Source organism: Colletes gigas, unplaced genomic scaffold (assembly GCF_013123115.1).
Source record: "Colletes gigas isolate AHSC1104 unplaced genomic scaffold, ASM1312311v1 Colletes_gigas_Sc00026, whole genome shotgun sequence".
In the NCBI taxonomy this organism is placed as follows: Eukaryota; Metazoa; Arthropoda; class Insecta; order Hymenoptera; family Colletidae; genus Colletes; species Colletes gigas.
The window spans coordinates 2,195,139-2,218,887 of record NW_025106655.1 but is presented as its reverse complement, the minus strand read 5'-3'; the positions used below and the strand labels follow the sequence as shown (position 1 = coordinate 2,218,887).

The 23,749-nt window shown below is 43.8% G+C and overlaps 1 protein-coding gene across 4 annotated transcripts in view; it reads left to right on the top strand.

The window, feature by feature from the left end:
* The window catches only part of LOC122401657 (probable serine/threonine-protein kinase yakA), a 154,744-nt gene that overhangs the window by 78,541 nt on the left and 52,454 nt on the right, over nt 1-23,749 (top strand). The gene's annotated exons all lie outside the window — the stretch shown is intronic.

The following is a 23,749-nucleotide window of genomic DNA, read 5'->3' as shown; positions in this document are numbered from 1 at the left end:
GCAGCTTACCTGGACACGGTCGCTGACAATTTTCCACTTACAGCCGACGAGTTTCTATCTTTGATGGCTGCGTTTTCTAATTATTTTTGTATCAGCTGTCTCGAAGAGACGATATCCTTTGGTAATCTTCCGATAATTTCATGGTAATTTCACAAATCTTTCAATGAAATTTACAGCAAGAACTTCTTCTGTAGAACTTATTTTACAACTAATTAACGAGATATATTGTTGCATTTAAAATAGATTTCACGTGTACATTCAAGAAAACTTGCAATAGAATATCTGCTGGCTGATTATTTATTATGTTTGCAAAGGTTACAGGTAGTTGCGAGACTCGAATGCAATTCTTCAAATGTATCGTGTATACGAGATTTGTAGTAGCTTCGAAAATGCATTAAGCTCGAAATAGGTTTGGAAATCTTGGCAAACTCGGCTGCTCTTGAATGCAGTGGAATTGTTGAAAACCTCGGAACGAAGCTGCTCGTTAGTATTCTATGAAAAACCTGAAATATTGTTGGTTGAAGGTCGGAATTTCAAGTAAAATCTTGTTTTCCTATTACTCGTAACACTTTCCTGTGTACGTTTTCGTCGAAAGCTTTAAGACGTTTAAAAATTCCGAGACACTTGAACCACTCAAGGTTTCCTGCTCGGTACAATATTTCCAAGACTCTCAGTCACGATGGTAGAATCGTCGTAGCGGTCTAAATCCCATCGCGAGTCACACAGTTTCCAGCAATTACATTCGTATTCTTCAAGGAAGAATAATAACCTGCTTTTTCCGGTTTCATTGAATCTTCAATCTCTTAGCCGTACAACAGAGGGACTGGGTTAATTTTAACTCGTACTATTTTACGTCAGAATTATACACTAGAAGTTCTAGAATTATGAATCGATACGCGTTTAAAGTTCTCGCGTTGAAAATCAAGGAAACGTTGGCTACCGTCGCCTTTTTTCAATTATACCAACGTTGCGGCTTACACTGCAATTATCATATAACTATATTTATATTCAGAAAAACAGAAACAGATTCAGATTGCTTAGTTTTTAAAATGATAAATGATATTGTTCGACACCAAATTATAATTTACCCTCCAGTATCGATTCGTTGTCGTTTCCGTCGATCAATCGGACCGTCCGGTTAAGATGGCCGTTATCTGGAAGCAATTACACGCTCGGAGGTTCGATCTTTGAAATCAGTTTCTCGATCAGCGATTCCGTTTCTTTGATCCGAGGATTTCTCGAGCCGGCGAAATTATGAATTTTTATAGCGAATATTCGTAGGAAGTTTTTTAATCGCGCATTCTCGCCCCGGCGACTCCGCATTCATCCATGCAAATGCGCCGGGCGGAGTGATGCGCGGGAATTACGTATTCTTGCGAGTGCGTGAGCTCTAGCTCCGTGATGAAAAATTCAAATGTTCGGTCATCCAATATTACCGTGGTTAAAATAGGGAATTTCGCCACGTATGCGATCGGTTCCTCACTTCCGTCTCTCTGGACCGTCGATGTTCTCGCCGACAGCTTGCGCAAACTTTCCTGTTGCTAAAAAACTGACGACAGGACGTACGATCTCGCCGAGAGCACGTAATAAGTTTCCGAAGTTTACCCGGCCCCGGAACACTGTAACGTGGAACTTTAATGGGTTATAGGAGTGCGGGGGAGTGTTCGGTTTCGTTCTAGGGACTGGAATGAGGCTTCGGATGCCACGAAAGAGATAGACCAACGGTTCTTCAAAGGGTTTCTCGTGTAACAGCTCCAAAAGTAACCGATATTCATACATTTTTTTTGTTTTCAATATCTATTGTTAATTTATGATCGAACTTTTGTAAGGAAGTATCTTTAAATTATAGAAAATTTATCTAGAGTGACTAGAGAACTGGAAAGTTTATAAAGTTATTTCGATCAATAAAATGTGTAAGTTCGTAAACTAAGAGTTTAATTTAAAAATTAAAATACGCCCGTTTCGTTTGCAACTTGTTTGCAGTAACCGAGCATAGAGGTATCCATTTTCGTGCTCGCTGATTGTTCCAGAGTCGCAGTCGCGATCGTTCGTAGTTTCCGTGGAGATTTCTGGGGCTCCGTCTCATCAGTTTACCCATTTGTTTGCTCAACCGGCGGTATTTACTTTGCGGTAGCCATTTCGTCCGATTGAAACGACAGAGTACAAATACGAGTTTCGAGGGAATTGCGTAAAAATTATTTGGGCTTCGGCGGACAGGGGAAATTTCTGATACGTGTTTACTATAGTACCCGGCCAGGTTAAACCGATTACGCGCTTGCTGAGAACCGAAATTTGGTTACAATGGTAGTCGATTGCCGGCGCAGACGAGCAACAAGAGCGAAGTTGCATCGAAATTCGAGGCAACAAGTGCCAGAGGCGAAGCATTTCGCTGACGTAGCGAATAATAGCGCGCGGATACAACGATCCGTGAGTCCTGGAGGGTCGGAGAATTCTCGAGACCACCCCCCGCTAATTCGTTCAACCCCTGTAAGGAGGATTCGACGCGAAATTGAATCTTTTTCGTTTTTATTCGAAAGAAGACTAATATCTGTCGAGATATCAAATAATATTGCATTCCGATCGACCTACTTCTACATTTTTTTACTCAGTTTTACATACTGTTTTCAGTAACAAATCTAGATAAAGAAGCAAAGTGGTTAGATTTTGATGGACCATCCTGCATACCTGTTGGTTCTTCCTCGTCCTTCTGGTCCCGGTTCTTTCTCGTAATTGCGCGTCGCGGAGGGGACGGCTGAATAACAATTATCCGGGGAAGAAGGAGAATTTCGGAATTGAATATCATTTGGCGGGGATTAATCCTCCCCGTGGGACGAGTCTTTATCGAATCGGTCGACTTTCAGGCCGGCCGGTTTAAGGCCGCATTAAAAAGATTAGTTCGCGTTCGTGAGCCAGGCGCGGTTTCTCCGCTTTTGTTGGTCGCGCGGCGCGTATCTGTGACTAAAAAAAAAAAATTCCTGGCATCCTTTTACCCGGTCTACGAGAGTCCCCTTTTATCACTTATCGCCCTAACGAACCGGGAGCAGAACTATTTGGAACTGTCGTCGGCGTCTCGGAGTTGAAACTCGTGTTTGCCCGACGATGCATCGGGAAACGCGTCTTCTCGCGTTCGTTACCAGCGACAATCAACGTTCGGTTAAACGAATTCGCCGTTTCCACGACGATGGCCCGACCCCGTGTTTTCAAGCGAACCGACTAGGTGAGAACGAAACTCGAGGCGTTCTCTAACCGATTCTGTACATAATTGTTCTTGGAACAGTGCACGCAGTTCCGAGTTTCGCGGTGAAACGCGGGGGCGGTTCTTCACTTGGCTCCCTCCGAGAATTGCGAACTTAAAGCGTCGGGGATTACTAGCGGGGTAATTAACAGAGGGATTATGTTCAACAGAACTCCGGGACGTTAAAGTTTTACCCGCGACGTTCTGCGCTTTCCAAGTTTTTCGATACGGAAACTCTCATTGCTCAGAATGGCATCGCGATCGCAGCGCACGGTCCCGGGAAAAGAATTTTAAGCGATCGCGTCTCGCGAAAGAGTTCCGTGTCAGTTTCGAATTACGTTAGAGAGTTTGTTCCTTTGTAACGTAAATTTGCCCGGGGAAAAAATTCGCGGGACGTTTCATCTTGAATGAACTTAACCGTAAGCGAAACCGTGGATTTGTTTCGACTTTAAAATTAATTTATTGGAAAGAAATTTCGCGTCGGTTCGCTGGAAAGGATTTAACATGAGCTTGTCATAATAACATTAAAGTAGAAGTAACGGTTGAATTTACCATATAATTAAATTATATGTCGCGTTGAGCGAATGAAAGTTTGTCTAACTGACCGTTCGGTCTAGTAAATTTTGTAAATATTTTTATTCCATCCAGCGTTGATCGTTTTCGCCGAATTTTCGATCCCACGTTATAAAAAACCCATCAATTCGAAACGGAACCACCAATAACGAGAAGAGGCACGCGCGTCAGTCTGCTGGTTTCAAAATATACGTCTCCCACGCGAACGAATCGATCGAACGTTCTATCGAAACAGCGTCAGAGAGCAAAACGCAGCCTCTCTCGCGAAACAATCACGGATTTCCACGCGTTGTCTTCGAAGAGAAGGTGAGCCCCGAAACGAAAGGGTGGTTGGTTTATTCCCGGGTTTTCCAGCGCGAATTTCACGCCGTTACATCCCGCCGACCGACAAACGTTTCCCCGGAGAATGGATGGCCACGAGGGACTGCTTTTAGCCACGGCTTTATCTCCCTGTTGCGAGGGTAGTCGTGCTATGAAATAAAAGTAACGAGGAATAATGTGTCAGTGGCGACTAACGCCTATTCTACCTCTGCGCGGTGTTTCAGAAATGGGTAGTCAAACTTTCGAAGCGTATTCCACCGACTGTAAGAATTGAAAGAGATTCGTGCGAACGTAATCCCCCCCTGCGAGAGATTTGTATTCTCGTTCATTTCCACGGTACGATCACGTTGGATCGCGATGCAATTGTCTTTCCCTTTTCTCGTTGGTAGTTCTTACCATTATAGCGTCTTTATTGCGCAAGGAAAGAAGACGCGTACATATTATACAAAGTATTTCGTCAGCGTAGAAATCCAAGAAAAAAGAAGGGCACGGGAATTCGAGCTCCTTGAATCACAGGACAGCTATATCGTTTCTATAGATTCTTTCTATGCGGAGAATCTCCGATCCCAGAACATTAAATAATAAAACAAGCGTATTCTACTCTGTATAAGGGGAAAAGAATTCCTACGAACATGGCTCTGAGAATTCTTCGTTTCCCAGCTAAAAACATTTGTCTTTATCAGCTGCTTCTTCCAAAGTAATCAGTTTCGTCTCCATTCCAAGCTATTTTAGCGTCACAATCGTACACAATTATATCAGGCAACTTTCCTTCCAACATCGAATCACTATTTTCACATTTAATATTTATATTTTGCTATAATTTGGAGTAATATCGAGAAATCGAACCACGCATTCCTGTGCAATCTCGGTGCAGAAACTGCGAAGAATAATGAATTTTCGAAAGGAACTCGGTCCATGAGAACAAATCGAAGTGGTCGAGAGACTGGCAATGTCGGGCATACTCGATTCTACGCTCGCAACACGGATTCCCCATCGCGCGCAAGATCGAAATTTACACGTTCATCGAACCCTATGCGCACACGACAGAATCTATATCTAATTATCTGTAACTGTTACTAGTTTACCGGCAGGGGTCGAGCCTGGGTTATCTATTACCTCGCACTATTGTCCGTCCGTTCGCAGATAACCGGGCACGCATCTGTCCGACAAGAGCGAATGCATGCAGTGACGATCGAAACGCGTCGAACGAACGTTTCCAAATTACGTTCTGCTAATAAAACGTTAATAACCAGAATCAATAACGATGGAAACGAATTTATTATTGAACGTCACGAACGATTAATTAAATCACCGATATCTTTAAATATTAATGCATCGTGAAATTATGGACTCGTGTATTGGCGCAGTTTGTTTATGACGAAAACTTCTATAATATCGTTGGCAGATTAATCAAGTTTTATATTTCAAAGTCTCAGGAATTACTTTTGTTGAAGAAAATTTTTCTATTTTTTTATTCGTCTATTTGGATTTTAGACATAACAGTATATTTGAACAACTCAATTCTAAAACCGAATTTTCTAACGACCAATATATTATTTTTTAAATTATACTCGAGAAAGATAGAGACACCTGGACCTATACCCGAAGAAAGTCTGACATAGAGCTTATGCTCCGTGTTTAGTGGAACACGGAGGGACTAATTTAGTACGAACTTTTACTACCAAATCAGACTATAAATTTCCAAGTTTATTCCCACGAATGGACAGCGGTGAACTGCCCACACTTCGTCAACGGAGAGGGAGACGTCTTTCACGAAGTGAGTTTTACGACTCGAAAAAAGGTATTAAATTGGGAACCTGTGGAACGTCTTCCGTGATTATCTAATTTAGTACGACTTTATTACTGTTTATTCGGATGGTTGCACAATGATCTCCATAGAAAAAAATATCGAAACAACGATAACAGATTCGAACCGAAAGATTAATGGCGGACGTAGATGTCCCGGCACCGAACGCGTTAAAACAACCAGTTAGCCTTATGGTAGCGTCGAGGCTGATCATCGGGACCAACAATTTACATTCTCGGAGTTGATACCGCTTCGGAAGAATTCGCAAGCTGTGTTCAGTTTCGCGCATCAATGCGGATGGAAATTCGCGACAGACGCGGAGCCGAGCTCGCCGCGGGAACAATAACGGTCGGGATTTATCGGTCCGTGGATTCGTAAGCCGCGTTCGAGCCGCCGCGGATAAAAACCTGTTGAGTTCCGTTCGACTCCGCGTGAAAATCCTCCCCCGACATTGTTCCCTCTGTGTTCCGAGCGCGTCCGAATCTCGTCGCGCCCACCGCCATTGTTCCTCCTTCAACGACCCGGAAGTTGATGTAAATGCACGCAAAATGAGAACGGTGGGGTGGTCCTTTTGTCGGTGTTGAAGCTTTGAGGTCGGAACGAACGCTTTGTTGCTCGACCAAAACGCACCGTAGTTTTCTGCTTTATAGAGTTTACCGTAAAGGGCGCAGCTAACTGCCCACGGTGAATGGGGGTAATTTATGAAACGAACTTTGCCTTTTTACCCGGGACGAGTATCGTGATCGAAAGATGAATATTTATGCGGGACGTCTGCGTGAAAACGAAACTGGTAGAATACATAGAGCGTTTCATTTTCAGGGAGATAAAGAGTAGGAACCTCGGGGATAGGATTTAGAAATTTTGCATAATATATTTTGAACAGAATCGCGTTATCTTATTTGGCGAAATAACATTGGCAATGGTAAATCAGTATTTGCAATAACCAAGTAACGTAATACTCATGCAAATAATTAATCAACGTGTTCCGAAATATTTAAATGGATAAGGTTGCAAGTCTCTTCCCTCATTAAAATGATAGGATTATATCCATCATTCGACTCACGTAATTGTAAATAATATGGTAATGATTTACACGAATCACAAATATACAAAGCTCCGGTACAAAGCTAAAATATTTTATGGTTAGTAGTAATATGAAAATGTACGCTTCGTTAAAAAATTATAAGGAAACGTCTGTTTTTCAATGTAGGTTTTTTTCCATTGCTATTTCATATAAACTTTATCCGTTTCTGGTACACAAATTCCATAACTCTTGGAACTCGTTAATTATTTGAACATCCCGTTCCACAGACAGATAATTAAAAACAGAATTTTCCAGGAAATTCATCCATCGGTGTATTAATTTGGAAAAACAAATTTACATTTCACGTAAATAGCATTTTGAGAGGAAAAGATCCTTCGTATTTATACTGAGTCTTCTAAAAAAAACTGAATGTTTCATTACTAAATCTTCTCGAGAAGACCTGAACTCGAAGAAGTTGAAGGTCAGGATCGTGTGTCTAGAAAATTTCTAGATCCTGATGAACCCTGAGAGGAGCTTTGGAAGGTTCACGTCAGCCTTTCTTTAACCGAGTTATCTTGATTATGTTTCCGAGAAGGTTACCCGATAGGTTTGCAAAGAATTCGATCGGTTCGTTGAATTTTGTCCTTTCCCGAGCAAAAGGTTGCGCAAGTCATGTTCTAACGAGAGCACAGCTATGACCTCGATGTTTGCAGCACGCTTGAAAACGTCCCCGGTCGAGAGCCCAGCTGGACCAAACTGGAGTATCCTTTTACGCGTCGTCCTACCTCGTTAACGACGATGTCCTCTTTCTCGCGCCTGTCTCTGACACGACGCAATCGCGAATTTATTGCGTGGCTCGCTTTAACTTACCTTTGAGAGCCTACAAAGAGCTAAATATTCGTCTGTTCGTCCTCGAAAATTCTATGCAAATCAGAATTCAGTTGCAGGTGCAATTAACCCTTGCACGATCGCATCATTTTTTCTAACGGAGCGTCTTTCTGACAAATATTACTATTGAACTTTTACTCTGGTAAACAATATCTAGCAAATGTTAAATAATTATGTAAATAATGACCCCTCGATCGTTCGATCGAGTTGCGTTTGAAAAGAATTCCTTTGGCGCGGCTGATTTTCGGTCAAACTTAGCGACCTGGAAACAATGCGTTTTATGGCCGCGCGTTCCGTTACGATTATAAAAGTCTGACGCAACGGTGCATTCGCCGCAGCAAGATGCATCGCGTTTTTTCATCGGAACGCGAAACGAGCCGTGACGAAGTAAAAATCGTATCACTCGTGTCGGCGCTCTTCTTCCGCGTCAACCTTTTTTCTCATAATTGTATCGCCTAGCTACAGAGCTAATTAGCCAGCGACAACTTTCTTAACTCGCTCTCGTAGTCCATTAGGTAAAAATGTGGCGGATTAATTCTCGCGCACGACGGCACGCTTCCTGCCTTTCGTCTTCATTTACGTCTTGTGAATCGTCTTTTTCTGACTTACGAACCATCTGAGAATATCTACGAGCAACAATCGAATCTCCGATCAGAGCGCATTTCCGGACCGGTTAGAGCAGGAACAGACAAAATTTCATCCTAACAATTGGCATGCAAAAACACCGGGATTTATCAGCTGCGTTTACTCGATCCAACATTATTCGTATCGTAAATTTTTATAAATTGTCATAAATCCCTTTGTTCGGACACTGTGCGCACACATTGCTAACGAGTGCAAATCCATCGGGGTAAACCCGCGGGAAAAAAAATTCTTCCAAAGTTCCTCCGACGGTTTTTCTTCGACTAAACTTTGAATGGAGTTACTGGTTGATGGAAGTCTGTTAAGAGGTTTCATTTAATAGCGACGCATTTAGAAGACTCGGTAGGATCCCCAGGCATTTCCATTATTGCCGCGGCACAGACTGAAACTCCGTGTTTATTGAACGGAATTATATTCATTCCTGAAACGGTTCTCCGTGAAAACAAAAAATTATTTAGTCGACGGTTCGTCGCGTTTTAATAAATCCGGTTGAGCCATACAAAAAAGATCGACGAACGAATGCGTGTGCAAAGTGCGATATATTTTACGTTCAAAAGATGTCGACTCTTAAAAACCATTTAATTTTTGTTTAAGAAGACAAGTAACGTAGGGCACGTTTTCCAGGCCAAGTTTCCCCGCGACATCTTGAACCGTCTCTTGATACGAAATTTACGTTTTACGTGTCGGATCTTAGGGTCAGCAACGGGGTCCATCGAAGCGGACATGACGGGGTCCATCGAAGCGGACATGACGGGGGTAGCGTCAACGAGACGGGACAGGGTGGCTCGTAGTCGGAGAGGATTCTCCAATCTCCATAAATCGCCATGGTCTTCCGTGTCCCTCGCGACATAGGCGCACTGTCGAGAGAGCAATTTGCGTAACTGTCTCGAAAAGTTACGAGTCAGCTTGCATCCTGTCACCCTGTCCAGCTGAGCGTCGCTCACGGACTCGTTTGTGCCCCCCATCCTTCCTCGGACACGCCTTCTCGCGTCCATTTGTCAACGACCAGCCACGCGCTCAGGGACTTCCCATATTGCCTTCTCCGTAACTCTTTTCACGAGATTTTTGTCGCGTCGTAAGTGGAGTCTGTCTTTCCTGCGGGAGCGTGGGTCACTGAGTTAAGCAAATTTTATTCACGAACTAGTCTTTGCCCCGCGGCCTCGCCTACGCGAGCACCGGCATTACCTCGAAAACTATAGCGACTATACTAATGAAACTCTCGCGAACTAGTCCCAGGATCTCTTTTAGGCATACTTTTACTTGTTCGACCGTTCCTTGGGCTCGAGCTACTTCATCGTACTCCCGGCATTGAAGTCACTCGATTTTTAAATTTCTCGATATCAGTGTTCCGAGTTCCACGTACGTTATATTTGCGTAAATAGATAAATCTTACGTCTGAGACCTAAAAACATAAATCTACCAGGCTGGTCGAATTCACTTCCAGGGGCGTGCACACCCTGTCACGCGTTCCGTCGACAATCCAATCTGCAAAAGTGTCCAGCGTGGAAAAAGGTAATTCCCTTCCAGAGTCTTGCACAGCCCGTCACGCGTTATGCCAACAATTCTAATCGCGTCGAATTTGCAATATCGAGTAGCGGGCCGTCGGTAGCGTGTAGTCCAATACGGGTCGATGAAAAATTGGAACGTTTCGGCCGTTGTAGCGCAGTGTTCGCGCGGAATGTTGGTCGAGTGCTTGACTGAATTAAAAGCACTCGACTCGGTCAACAGGAGCACGGCTTTCTGTCGGCGACAGAGTGGCATTGGTTTTTAGTTTCCGTCAATTTGATAAATTTCCAATCGAACGAGCCCAAGTACACAGAGCTCTTCCGTTCGGTTTTATTTCGGATTCGTCGTGTTGTTCAGTATTTCGTGAGACGGCTGCCAATCACCGAGAAATCCGTGGTCTTGTCCGGTATCCGGCTCCAAAATCCATGGGTGACCTAAATTTTCGATGACCCTCGGTCAGGAATGTATTCTCGCAAACTTTGAGTCGAGGAATCTGTAAACAGACGTTCGATCGCGGTGTTCTGGAAATCCTCTGATTTATCGCGTATGGATAACCCGTTCTTCCGGTGGTTCTTATTTCGAGCTGAAAAATTTTACAGCAAATCGTTGTTATACGTGGTTAAGTGTTTTCGGTGGCCAGAAGAAGATTGAAACGAGTAACAAAACAAAGAAACGGATGGTTCGAAAGAAACCGACGGGTTCCGTAAATCTAACGTTAAGAACCGGTGCGCGAGTCGATGGATAGGCTCGGGTAGCCTTTCGTAAACCGTAGTCCATCAACGTCTAGCGATCTATCGACACGATCTCGTTCCTACGTCAAAAGTCTACAGAAACAGAGCACAGTAGCTTGCGGTGTAGAGTTCTAATACTTGCGCGGACCAGTCACTTTGCATACTTCAGTCTCAAGACGTTTCAATCATCGTCTCGGGGATCTCTCCGAGCGGGTTGCAACCGTTTCCGGTTCCCCGCTCGGTAGCTGTCAGTTCATCAGCGCCGAAAGTTTCGACGTGGCCCCGTCATTGATCTCTGAAAGTTTCGGGGGGGGGAACGAGTCGGACAGGTTCGTTTCCTAAACGTCGTCGCTGGAAGAAGGGAAGAAGAAAGGCTCGGAAGGGAACGTCAAGCCCGGCCTGAAACTCAATTTCTCTCGTCCCGTTGCGTGCGTGTCAGACGGTCGGTTAGTTATTTATCCAGAAGTCGATCGATGTCAACGTCACCAAACAATCGTTCCTGGTTCCGGATTATTACCAAGGAAAATAGGCGTTCGAGTTTGGTTTGCGCGTCAGTCGCGTCGTATCGTGCATGTAGCCGTCGATGAATGCGTTCCGCGACGAACGAATATCGATCTCGTCGCGCTTCGTAACGAAGTTCGAGTCCCTGGCAGCGTTTCCATCGATTCGTGTCTTGCTAATTTGCCTCGACGATCGTCTTTATTAGCTGGGAGGAACGTACTCCATCGGGGCTAACGTGGAAGCGATCCAACTAGCTCTCTTCCAAGAGATTGGAAATCTTCTTTGGAAACGAAAGAAGCTTTGTATTGCTTTTTTTTGGATCATGAATACCTTGAAAGTTCTTGAAATATAGTATCCTTGGAATATTGAATATTTGAATTATTATGTAATTTACGCTCGATCAATTTTGCGAGAGTTTGGATTTCCTTCGCCTCTCGGTCGAATCAAATTTTCGATTCGTTTTTTAAACATCCGGAAATGGATTGGTAATTCACGAATTAAATTACGAACGAATCTACAATTCTCTCGTTATTTGTGAATAAATCTCGTTCGGTTCTGCTCCTACCTTGCTCTGGTCGTCAATGCAAATAACGCTCGGTGGATCCTATTAATCAGAGCGATAAGTTTCGTTCCCCTTCCTCGCGATTCGAATATACGGTATGTTTGTTTAGCAAACCAAGATATTATGGTCTAACCAGTTTATCTTGGTCGTCCGGTATCTACACCTTTCCAGCGTCATGGATCGAACGGTTTAATATTCTTTGCCCGGCTCGTACTTTACGCAGAGTAGACTTCATGAAAACTAATTAACGACCGAGTCAGAGATTCCTATATTTCCCATTCCAGGCACGAGCATCGATAAAAATACCTCTGTTTTTGTCGGAAGAGAGGCGGAACTCCGATGAAAGTTTGGCCGTCGTGACGATTATTTTCCAAAACGTTTCCTCCGCCCGGAATCGAAAATAATTCTCCGCACGATCGTGAAAAAAAATTCGCTAACAGAGCGCTTCGGTGCCGTCTGTCAGGCGCAGGCGACGTTTACGCGAATCGTTCGCCGAACGTCATCGCGCGGAACGTAAAGTGGAATATCTGGTCGATGTCGGCCAAGGATCGATAGTTGCCAACGGATGAATGTCGTCCACGAGGTCTGTGCGCGCTTTCGGACCCTTCGTCCTTGGCATTTCGCGCGGTCCTGTCGATCGAATGTGCATTTTTAGCGATCGTTTCACGGAACAGGACGCTGCGTTTGCCCGCAAATGGTCACGACGACGGAAACGGTCGTTTGTGCACATTGCATTATACCAAACCTTCGATCGGATATATTTAACCGTGTTTCCCACGAGTTGCAGATGGATTTTAATCGACGATGGAAGGTTAACTCGACTTGTACTCGATTTGTACGAAAATAATAAATAAATCGATAGTTTTCGAACCCCGTCACATCTGGAGTCTCGACACGTCACGCACGTGCTTCGTATTCGTTGAAAAATGTATCTCTGTGCGTGGAAATGAGCGCTTTCCTAGCGGATGCAAGCACGGATCACGTATTTCCATGCACCCGACACGTATCCGCCTCATTTTATTTGCTCGCCCGTGGAATAAATACGGTCGTGCGATGAAAAATGCGATTCGAGGCGGCTTCTGCTGCCCCGCGATCTCCGACCGACTCAATCGAACTCTTTATTTTCTCAGATACCTTGGGGTTTCTTTCTTCGAGAAATATGGAACGGCTACGGAGCTATTAAGCAGTTCCTTCCACACAAAAAAAAATAAAACTATAAATAATGGAAGCTGTCAAACTTCTGCCACAGTATCGCGTTTATCTCTCTTTGCTTGCCGACCCCGCGGTAATTTATCGCGGTTTTCTTCCGGAATTTCTGTGTGTCTCGAGGTGTTTTATCGCTACTCTTTATCGTGGGAATGAGAATAAATGGCAATGAGAGGGAACTTCGATACGAAATTCGGCCAAACTTTAGATCACTTAACTGTATACAGTGCATATAGTTCGACAAGTTGGAAAATACCCCCGGGCGAGGGGTGGGGACGAGCCTGGATCTAGTTTTAGATCGTCCCACTCGAATCGATGAGGATTACGTTTGCAAATTAGTAGGAAAAACCGAAGCTTTCCTGAACTGCAGGCTTTCTAACGGCCAAAAAGAACATACTAATGAAAAAAGAAAGTTTCATAGAAGGAACGTATCGAAAGTTTTTGATTTCCGCAAACTTGAAATATCGCTTTAAGTTCTGGTACAAAACTCGACACGAACTTACGGGACGACCTGATATTTAACATCTTGAATATTTTCAAGCGTTAAAAAATATTTAAAATTGCCATCCCACGTGGGATCTATGCTCCACGTTGAGAAAGGCTGGTTCCGCGGATCTGAAAGTGAATCAGCCCCGAACATCGAACCAGACGCGTCGTGTGCACGACAAACTGTCTCTGATTGTGGCGAGAAAGATGAACAAAATAAAAGAGGCGGAGCAGACGCAGGACACCGGTGCGCGAAACCTCGATCGTTTTACACACAAAGGCTGCGTCGCCCCCGTGGCATTGTCCCGTGTTCTCGAGGTGGGGCTCATCTTCACCTTACATCGCGTGTCCTCTTTTTTTCCTCCTCCCATCCCTTTCGCCCCCGGGCACAATCGGTGACACTTTGAACTTTGTTCGTCGCGTTTCTCGGCCGTGCCGTGCGATCCGGAGCACCACTCCGTTCCTCTCCAATTTCTTCGAAAAGAAGACTTTTCTGTTGTTAAGCAAACAATGGTCGTATAGTACTCGAACGTATTTTTGTTCTACCCAAGCGTTCGCCGAAAGAACGAACAGAATCGTGACCACGATTGGAATCCAAAGTCGGGTCATTTTCGGGATTTGTTTAACATATTTGTTTGGTCGTCTCCCGAGCGCGTCGTAAAAATTTTTGACCAAGATCTTCGTAGAAATCGAGCGACGAGAAACGCTCGACGAGAATGGGTCGGTTCGGCTCGGCTCGTCTCGCGTTTCCATCGAGGATGTTCGAGATCGTCGGGTGTCGTGTTTCGTTAATCGGTTAGTCCTGTCCGGAGACGGAGGACATCCAAGGCAAGGATCACGGCGGCGGTGAACGGAAGTCGAGTACGAAGACTTTGTGTGCCGCGGCGAAAGAATCGAGGGAGGTGGGAGCGAACTGGCTCTGAATCGAAGAACGCTACCTGTTACTCGTTTCCTCGTTGATATTAACGATATACCAGGGCCGGGATACGGCAATTTATAGCCCGGATAATTTATAGCCGCGGATCGTGAATTATATCGAAACCGCGACTCCCGAGTTACGAGTATACGTCTTTAAAAATACATCTCGCGGCTCCTGACGTGTCTGTCGGCTTCCTGTTTTAACTTGGTGCTCTATATGGCCACCGATTTCATACCGAATCCTTGTAAACAGATCTCACCGCAATTTTATACGTCCACGGTACAGTATTTCTCTTTTAACCCCTTGACGTACGACTTAATTACAATTTTTCAAATGTGTACCATTTAATTTTGTTTACATTTGTTCGTACGAGGAATGGCCACGAAAAAGAATATATTTGTTTTACGAATACTTCGTGCGTGTAAAAATGTGTTGATTTTAATATATAAGCCTCGATGACGAGTGAGTAGGATCAGACTTGGTGTCAGATAAGGAATGTTCTACTGTATCTTTTATAAAAATACTTTGGAGACTTCGTTTTTACAACGAATCACGGTAGTTTTTGACCGAATTAATGGAAATGTAGCCTGATAATAACCAGTAGAGTAAGAAGTGACCGACGCGTTGTTAATCTCCATCCGAAGGAGTTATGAATTTATATCGTCGTCCGCGAAGACTCCTTCCCGAGCGAGCCGACTTCCGCGCGTCGAGAAAAATAGTCGTATCATCGATCCACGTCTTGGCGGGCGCATTCATCATCCTCCGCTCGCCTAAGTAGCCGTGAACCGGTGAAAGGTTGAGGCAGGTCCTGTTCGAGAGTGAAAACGAAGTCCTTCGAGCCCGATCCCGAACCTGGCCAACCCTAGAACCGGTGTACACTGGCGACGTTCCAACCGAGGTGCTGTTCCCCTTTATTTCCCTTTACGACTCCCCGGGGACCATCGAGGATTAGGAATTTATAGGTTTCGCAGCGTACAGGACGCCGAGCAAATTGGCGCGGGTTCGCGTCTCCTTTCTTGGTCGACAATGGATGACAAAATTGCGTCCCGCGATCGAATTTCCCACGAGCTTGTTCTCCGTCGGTGCAACGGTGCACTCGAGAAACGCAGTCGCCCGAAAGAGATATAAATTGTCTCGATTCATTTTGCAACAGCATTAAAGCCGACAACGGAAAGGAACTGTTCGACGTATCGATTTCGACGAGCTTTTACGAGACGATACACGCGGTAGTTCCAAATATATAAATAATCAAATTTGAATACCCCTCAGGCACTGATATTTTTATTTAGATTTCGTCTCGTCGAATTCTTCTGTTACGGATGTTTCGAAGAAACCGTAGAAAGTCGCGGTGCAACAACCGACAGAGGTTTCGACTCTTTTTCCAATTACCGATTTACGATCTCGGACGAATATCTCGGTTTTATGACGGGAACGTGATTCGGGTTTCTTTCTGAAAGTCCACCGCGATCGAGGACGAGATCGGAACGTTCCCGTTTGAGACAAATTCTCGCACGATGCGCTTCTTCGCCGGGGATTACTTATTTAAGCGACGACCTTTTCCTTTAATGCGCCCCGTCAATTGACGAGCCGATTGATCTACAGGCTTCCTCTCGGTCCTTCGGATACTTCCGCGACTTCGTCATGGACTCCTCTGTCCTCGTTTTCCATTAACCAATCAAATATTTAACCGGAATCATCGCAGCACCGGGTCGAACGGTAAGGTCGCCTTTGCAATAGTTTCTATTAACGAACGAATTAGATAAAGTTCGCACATTTATCTCACGGTCATAATTCCCGTACATTCTTTTCTTTTTAGTTTCTATACATAAAAGAAATGTTTTGCATCGGTTATTTCGATATTATTATAAAATTTTTATACCTGGCTGGGTTTGCGCCGTGGACAACGAGTGACGTAAAAATATTTATTTTAAACGTAATTTCTCTAAATTAAAATTAAAATCGCACGTTCCCCGAGTCGTGCATAGTTTAATGCACAAGCGAGATTTTTTCCATGCACCTGCGTTCAAAATTCTTTTTCCGGCGAATTTTTATATTTCAAACTGAAAATACGTGTGCGAGTATAGGCTAAGCATAGAAAGATTAATACGAACCGAAAGCAAATGGAAAAAAAAATTGCGACGACGTGATAAACGGAAAAATGTGAAAATGCATCCGTCAATATGCCGCGTCAAATTTAATATGTTTCGAAAAATATTGACGGCTGCCTCGAACGATTTTTCGACGCGGGCGCAAAATTGAACAATAACTTTGACATTTCTTCAAATTCGAAATTAGAGTATTATATTCTGGCGTGCAATGAACTTCGTGATTGTTTTGTCCACCTTCAAGCTAACACAATGAATATTGGTTAGCAAATTCACGCGTTCCACCATGTGTTACACGTGTTCTACACGAACCAAGTAATCTAATTACGTCGCGAGAGTCTAGCAATATTAACAACTATTATTATTACCACTTCTACAATGTTGAAAACATTAATTAATTCTGATATCGTATAATGTACAATAAATCTATACAGGACTCGTTAATTTTGACGAGACTGCAAAAATAATTTCCATGTATCTGAAAACAGTTGATCTACGCGTCTTCGTCGAAGAATTATTTTATCGTGATGGTGAAAATCGGAAGAAAATGTAATTGAAAATATTTTTTTGGACCCTGCACAGTTATTTTTATGAACAAATGTCGGCGTTGAACGCGTCGCGTGACTAAATAACGAGCAGCGTCGATGACTGCTGAACATTTAATAGTTAATAGGGAACCGATCGTCGCAGCGGTTAACGCACCGACATCGATGGTTATATCCAGTCGATTCTGGGTTCGTTTGCATTACACAGAGTCCCGGTAACAATTCCAATATAACGTTCGCGGTAATTGTGACGCCGGTGCATCTCCCCGTTGGAAAATGGAGACATTCGGTCCGGGACTTCGGGCTTGAGGACACTTGCACGTAGACAACGACGTTCCAATTAGGGTTTTTATTGCGGTTCCGAGGGAAAATCGGTTCGAGGGATCCTAGAAAGTAATACGATTGGCATCTCGAGACATCTAGGTAAAAGTACGACGTTAGAGAGCTTTAAAGAGGACTTTGATTGCCAGGGGTAGCAGCAATTTTCCTCTGACCAGCGATCTATTTATCCCGCGGTGATTTATCGGATTCGTTCCACCATCGAGACATCCTCGACGACCTTTGACCTTTCCGGCCTACTTTTCATTCGTAAATCTACCGTACCAAACGAAGTGCTCTCGAAATCATCGCGATTCTTTTTTCCCTTTGACCAGATATGTTTTCGCGCCACGATCTACCGTGTCGTCGAGGCCTCTTTTCTTTCTTTTTTTTTTTTTTTTTTATAATCCTGAATGCTTTTCACGACCGAATTTACCACGGCGGGCAACCTCCATTACCCGAATTAACAGGGACGCGCGACTATTCCGTACGAAAGAACTTTTGAATAACAATGACCTTCGTTTTTCCGTGAGCGGTTTTCATATTTTTTTTATTTCCAGAAAAATATCGGAAAAGCCGAGCGCCACGGAACCTACGAGCTTTTTTCAGCTCTGTCGTTTACAAAAAGCCTTCGATGGTTCCGAAATGCAGGCCACGTAGTCATTGTAGTCGTCCCTTTCACGGTGCCGTTTGATTGTTTGAACCGAGCACAATATCATCGTTGAATTATCATTTAAATCGCGGTGAACCATGCGTCAGAATCACGCTGGATTGTGTGCGTGTACACACTGTACACGGAACCGCATAGAATATTCAATTTCGGGGGCAGATAGAATACACGCTGTCGTAGATAGAACAGCTTCCGGATAATAGAATTTTCAAACAGCGAATGTGCTACATGTCAACGACAAACTGTTTCAATACCATTTGATTTTCTTCGTGACGCGCATCACCGGCGACGGTGAAAAATTCGGTGGAAAATTAAACGTTGAAAAGACGAAGAAGGAACGAATATAAAATTTTATATTTCTGGAGGGAACGACAGAGAGATTTATAATTCGAAGTTAGCTCATTAATTTGTGAGAAATCGCGTCAACCAGTTTGAAAATCGTAGTCTCTTTAAAGTTTTATCTCGAGTTATTTTATATCTGCGCGCAATTTATCTCGAGCCTCCCAAGCATCGTTCGTTTTACGAATTTTGTTATAATATTTAATATTCACATATTCTGGAGTAGACGCCGCGATTTGACGTGCCCGCGAATTTCGCGACGCAAGACATTGTGTACGAAGCTTAAGCTCGATCGTATGTCGAACTATTTAGATCACGAGGGGCTTCGTGAACGCGAGATCGAAAGACGAACGTTGCGGCGAGCTTAACCGAGCATGATTGACTTCTACATGCTGGCGAAGAGGCAGCTGCTCCGTGAAAAGATCCAGCGGAAACTAGGACTCTTGATTCTACTCGGGTACCCGTACAACGTACTCCGTAGTACTACCCGAGACTTTGCTGCTTTGTGTATTTCGCATTTTATTTATTGCCCTTTGCTGTACCGTGGAGAAAATATACAGGAATATAAAATAAGATAAAATGTAGGAGCGCACGGAAGAGACGGGGCGGAGATAAAATCCGTTTCCACACGTAACCTCGAGAGCAAGAATGAAGAAATTAAATATACGACTACAGTCGATTCTAGTTAATTGGGACACGCTGAGGCAAAAAAGTTTGGCCCAAATAAACCGTTGCTTTACTTGTTTGAAATTTCATTGGGTCTTGTTTGATCCGTGTACCAGTTATTTTTCATTCATTCCTTACCTCGATTTTTATGATGTTAACGTTTCTGACGACTGTACTTCCGACAAGCGAAACAAATATTCGATACCTTAGAAATCTAAATATATAAATATTGCAGGTGTACGGGTCGAAAAAGATTCAACAATTTTGATAGTTCAAAATAAATAGTTGGCCCAATTAAACTGGAATTTTCTAAATATAAAATAGTGCACAATTAAAATAATATGAGCATTCTACGTTAAAAAGTGAACTGAAAATGTGTAATAAAGGTTTCTCTTCTTGAAAATTGTCGCAGTACGTCTGACCATTGCTCGATATTTCTACTTGAATCGATGTTCTTAACATCGATTATGGTGTAATACGATTTTTATCCGTCCTATCGTCTTTTTATTAGTTAGTATCGGTTGAAACACTTAATATCGCGTCAGTATAGATACCTACCAACACTCAATTTAAGTAGAAATAGCTGATAATGGACAGACGCGTTCAAACTTAATCGCTCGCTTACACGATAAATTTTCAATTATCTCGAAAAGTAAGACTCGAATGAAAGAATTTTATTCTATACTTTCGATTGATCTTCTCGCGTAGAATGACTCGAACAAATTTAAAACTTACCAGAACGATAGGAAAGACGGATTATGGTGGTTGGAAATCGTTTTATTTTAGTCGCATGATCCCAGTAAGATATATTTCTCTGGAGGGTCGCAAGAAATGATGGCGGGTCGTGACACCCGGTACATCGATTATGTGGAAATACTTTTATTCCCGCCACGATGGTAGCAGAAATGCCGAGCAATCAAGCCGCGATTTTACCCCTCGAGGCATCGAAAATTAAATAAGACAAACCCATTTAGGGGAGCCGAGGGCGTCTGTTTGCGTTGACGCATCTTGATTCACTTATCGCGACCCCTTTTCACGCGTTTTTTCGCCCGAGAATTTTCTCGTCCCGCGCGTCAGGAATTTCCAGAAATAAAACCAGAGCTATTCAAACGTTTTGCAGTTACTCGAATGCTACGAATATTTTTAACACAGTCACGCGTAAACATGGAAATTTCATAGGGAGCAGAACTCGTCCCGCTAATGACGCTTCATTCTTCCCTCCATCGAACGAGGATTGATTTACGAAATAATCGTCCAAGAAATCTGCCGGTAAATCCGTGGAAGGTCGATGACGAGCAAAGCGAAGCAACCATAAAATCGTTACTACGCGAAAGTAATAGCCGACAACCCGTTTACCGACGTCCACACGCGTGTCCAATGGCATCGAGTTTGGTTTTACTTTTTTAGCGACATGCTCGAATACTACGTAAACGAAACGTTTAACGGTATAACTGGACCCTGAATAAGATGTTGCAAGGATCTGATAAAATTTGATGTTTCTGGTAAACATTTTTCTTTACCGATAAATACCTGAAGCAATCTTCCCAAACTCGTTATTTTCGCGTAATAATAGTAATATAGAATTTTCTGGTTTCGCAACGTGCAACGATCTTCTATTTTCTCGAACAATTACTTCGAAAATAAAACACGTTAATTAGCGTATTTTCACCTTGCAAGACGCGCTTCCGCCTTGAAATTTAAATATTTAGATTACGCTAGGATCTACCCTTAACGCGATTACTAAAACTTCCCGTAGGTCGACTTTGATCGTACACAATTATTTTACAAGGCATGCAATAACGTTGCGATTAGTTTTTGAAATAAATACGTATTTTAAAGAAACTATTTTAATTCGATTAGCAAAGCAAAAGGAGAGTATCGCTATCTGAGAAACAGGAAATCTCGTTTCTAACTTCTTAAGCGTGAAACCAGTTAATGGTCTAGCCGAGGTGAACAGCCTTCGAATATTGAACCGGGGAACGATTCGATTGTTCGAAAGTCCTATTTTCAAGTTCGAAGAAACGCCCTGAACGTTCTCGCGGGGTCGTCGAGCACCCTCGTGTTTCTGGGTCGCGTGGACGGGGCTCGAGACACGAGGACGACTTCGCCCGAGTCCTCGAGTGATCTTCCGTCGTTTATTTTTAGAGATACGCTGCGAAACTGATAGCACCGTGGGATGCCGGTCGCTTAATCGTTCTCGATTTCCGTCGTTTCCGTTGTTTCCTGTCGCGCGGACGGCCGTCCCGCGTGTCCCTCTTCCCCTCTTGCGTTGCCCCTCTATCGATTTCGGATATAGTCGCTTAATAAACGACGGTTACGTGCTACTAAGTTTTCCCCGCCTGGAAATGGACTCTGCCCGCGCGTCGCTTTTCTCGCGTTCCATTTTTAAAGAGCCGGCGATACCGCCGACGGGGATGCTCGACCGGCGCTCGGAAAATATTAGGATTGATCGAGCGGGTCGGGATTTAATTAACGTATAGTCGTCGACGCCACCGTCGAGCAAAAGGAGAGAACGAACGTTCCTTTTTTTACACAGGGGAAAACATAATAAGAAATCTGTTGTCTTACGGGTGGATGCTCGGGCTACGGTAATGTTCAACATCAACTTTAACGGCCCTTCCGGCGAATATCCGAGCCTAGAGGACGTGAAAAATTGAATTATCCTCGGCGGAGGTAAAACTTCTTCGTGGACATCTTTTTTCAACCCCTCTAGCGTGCTTTGGAAATATTTTTACTCGCCTTTACCCTTTTCGTAAAATATTAAATATTAATATTCTTCGACGGAGAATCACCTCCAGCGTGTCTGACTCAAATCGTTATTTCTACTTGTGGCGAAGTCCAAAGAGCAGTGCACGCGTCTTCGAGTCGATTTCCTCCTAAACGTGCTCTACAAAGCAATTTCGAACTCATTTTTGCAAGTAGAAACGTTTCTCGTCTGACCACGAATCGCTATTTCTACTTACACCGCTGTCCGATACCAATCAGTGCACGCGTTTTCAATGTTTATTTTCTCGAACTTAGAAATGTTCTAGATGTAAAATCCACCCAGTAAGATTTGCAGGATGCAATAAATATAAAAGCGTAGTCGTTTTACATTGCAATAATTATCCGATTTCACCGAGCGACCGCATATTTGTAAGCGTCAGTGTACGTATTTCGCGCAAGAATTAGCAAATTAATTGCCCGATTAAAGAAGAAATTGCCCGGCAAAGCGGGTGACGAGCGTGGCTCGTTAATTTTTTCGCAAAATGGTCGACTATTGAAACGCTAATCTCTGTGGACGACGATCGTTGCTCGAGCGAGTTAGAAGGCGCGACGGTCGCAAAACCTCGCGCGGAATCGCCATTCAGAAGCATAGTCGAAATTAAGGCGAAGACGCGAAAGCGGCCACTCTCGAGCGTCGTTTGCCACGAAGCGACGCCGAGGAACCGGCTTTCACGAATCTTTTTCTCTCTCCTCTGTTGGCCTCTTAAGCGTATTTCGTCGTAAATTTTTCATTCGGCGAACCCACCCTCTAGCTGTTCCTCGCATTGCTCTATTCAGCGCCGTTTAAAAACCCACTCGAAGACCGCGCGGCAAAGATTCAGCTCGGGTCGTTGCGGAAACAGAAATTCGCCCCCAAAGCGCTCGAAATTAAAGTTTTTACCCCGGCGCGTAGGATTTGGGTTGGATCAAACGTGCTATTTATTTAAAATGCTCGCGATAGCGACTCGAAAAAACTTGGATGTGAAATTAAAGTTTAAACGCGCCCGTACCAGGAACTACTTTTCCGTGGTTTATCGGAGATTTCTGAACTGTCTATAATTTTTAACTCTTAGTCAGGAAGATACGTCTATAAACTTAAAATCCGATGTTTGAAACTTTTGCAATTAAAACAGATCGTTGCTTAACAAGGATAATCGCCGTGGAAATGCGATACTTTATCAAGGCGGGCGCGAACGCGTTGGGTAAATTGTCGCAGCAAGTGGTCACCGATGTTAACTACTTTAGTGGACATTTTCCAGGTGGTTAGCCGAGCTAGCCACCGTGCAGCAAAGAGTTAACGTCGTTAAGCCCGACGACACGCCTAATCGTGCTATGTAATCGAAATTACAGAGTCGATGACGTCGACGACTGAAACTTGCCGTTGCCGGGGCGATGCTCCCTTTCGATTTGCCGAACGCTTTCGTGAATCAAAGGCGGAATACGTAAACGCTAGACGAGGATCCGCGGGGCTGCGGACAATCGGCACAGCTACGATCGAACGGATCCTCGGTAGCCATTTTCCCTTTGCGTCTCCACGGACTCAACTATAATTAACAAGAGTCGCATTACCGCCCGATGATAGAGACGGCTCCTTCCACGCTTCGAGCATCCTTTGCCCTCGAAATTGGATTTGCTTCCGCGCCCGATGGGGGTTGGACTCCTTGGTTCTGTTGTTATCGGGATTCCAGATCGTTGTCGGGCGAGTCTTTAAATTCCATTTCCAAATAACGAATCAAAATTTAACTATATTCTGGTCTAGGAATGTAGAGAACTTGAGTTGATTAAGAATCGCAGAACGAGTCTCATAAATCTTCAGGATCGTACAAGAACTCGAGGGTCGTAACAGAATTCTACTTTTTAACGTTCGTTAATTTCGTTGTTCGTGGGTAAAATTTACCCGACTCCGGTTACCAACGAGTCGAGATGTTAAAAACTTGTCGAGCAAATTCCGGGGAATAAA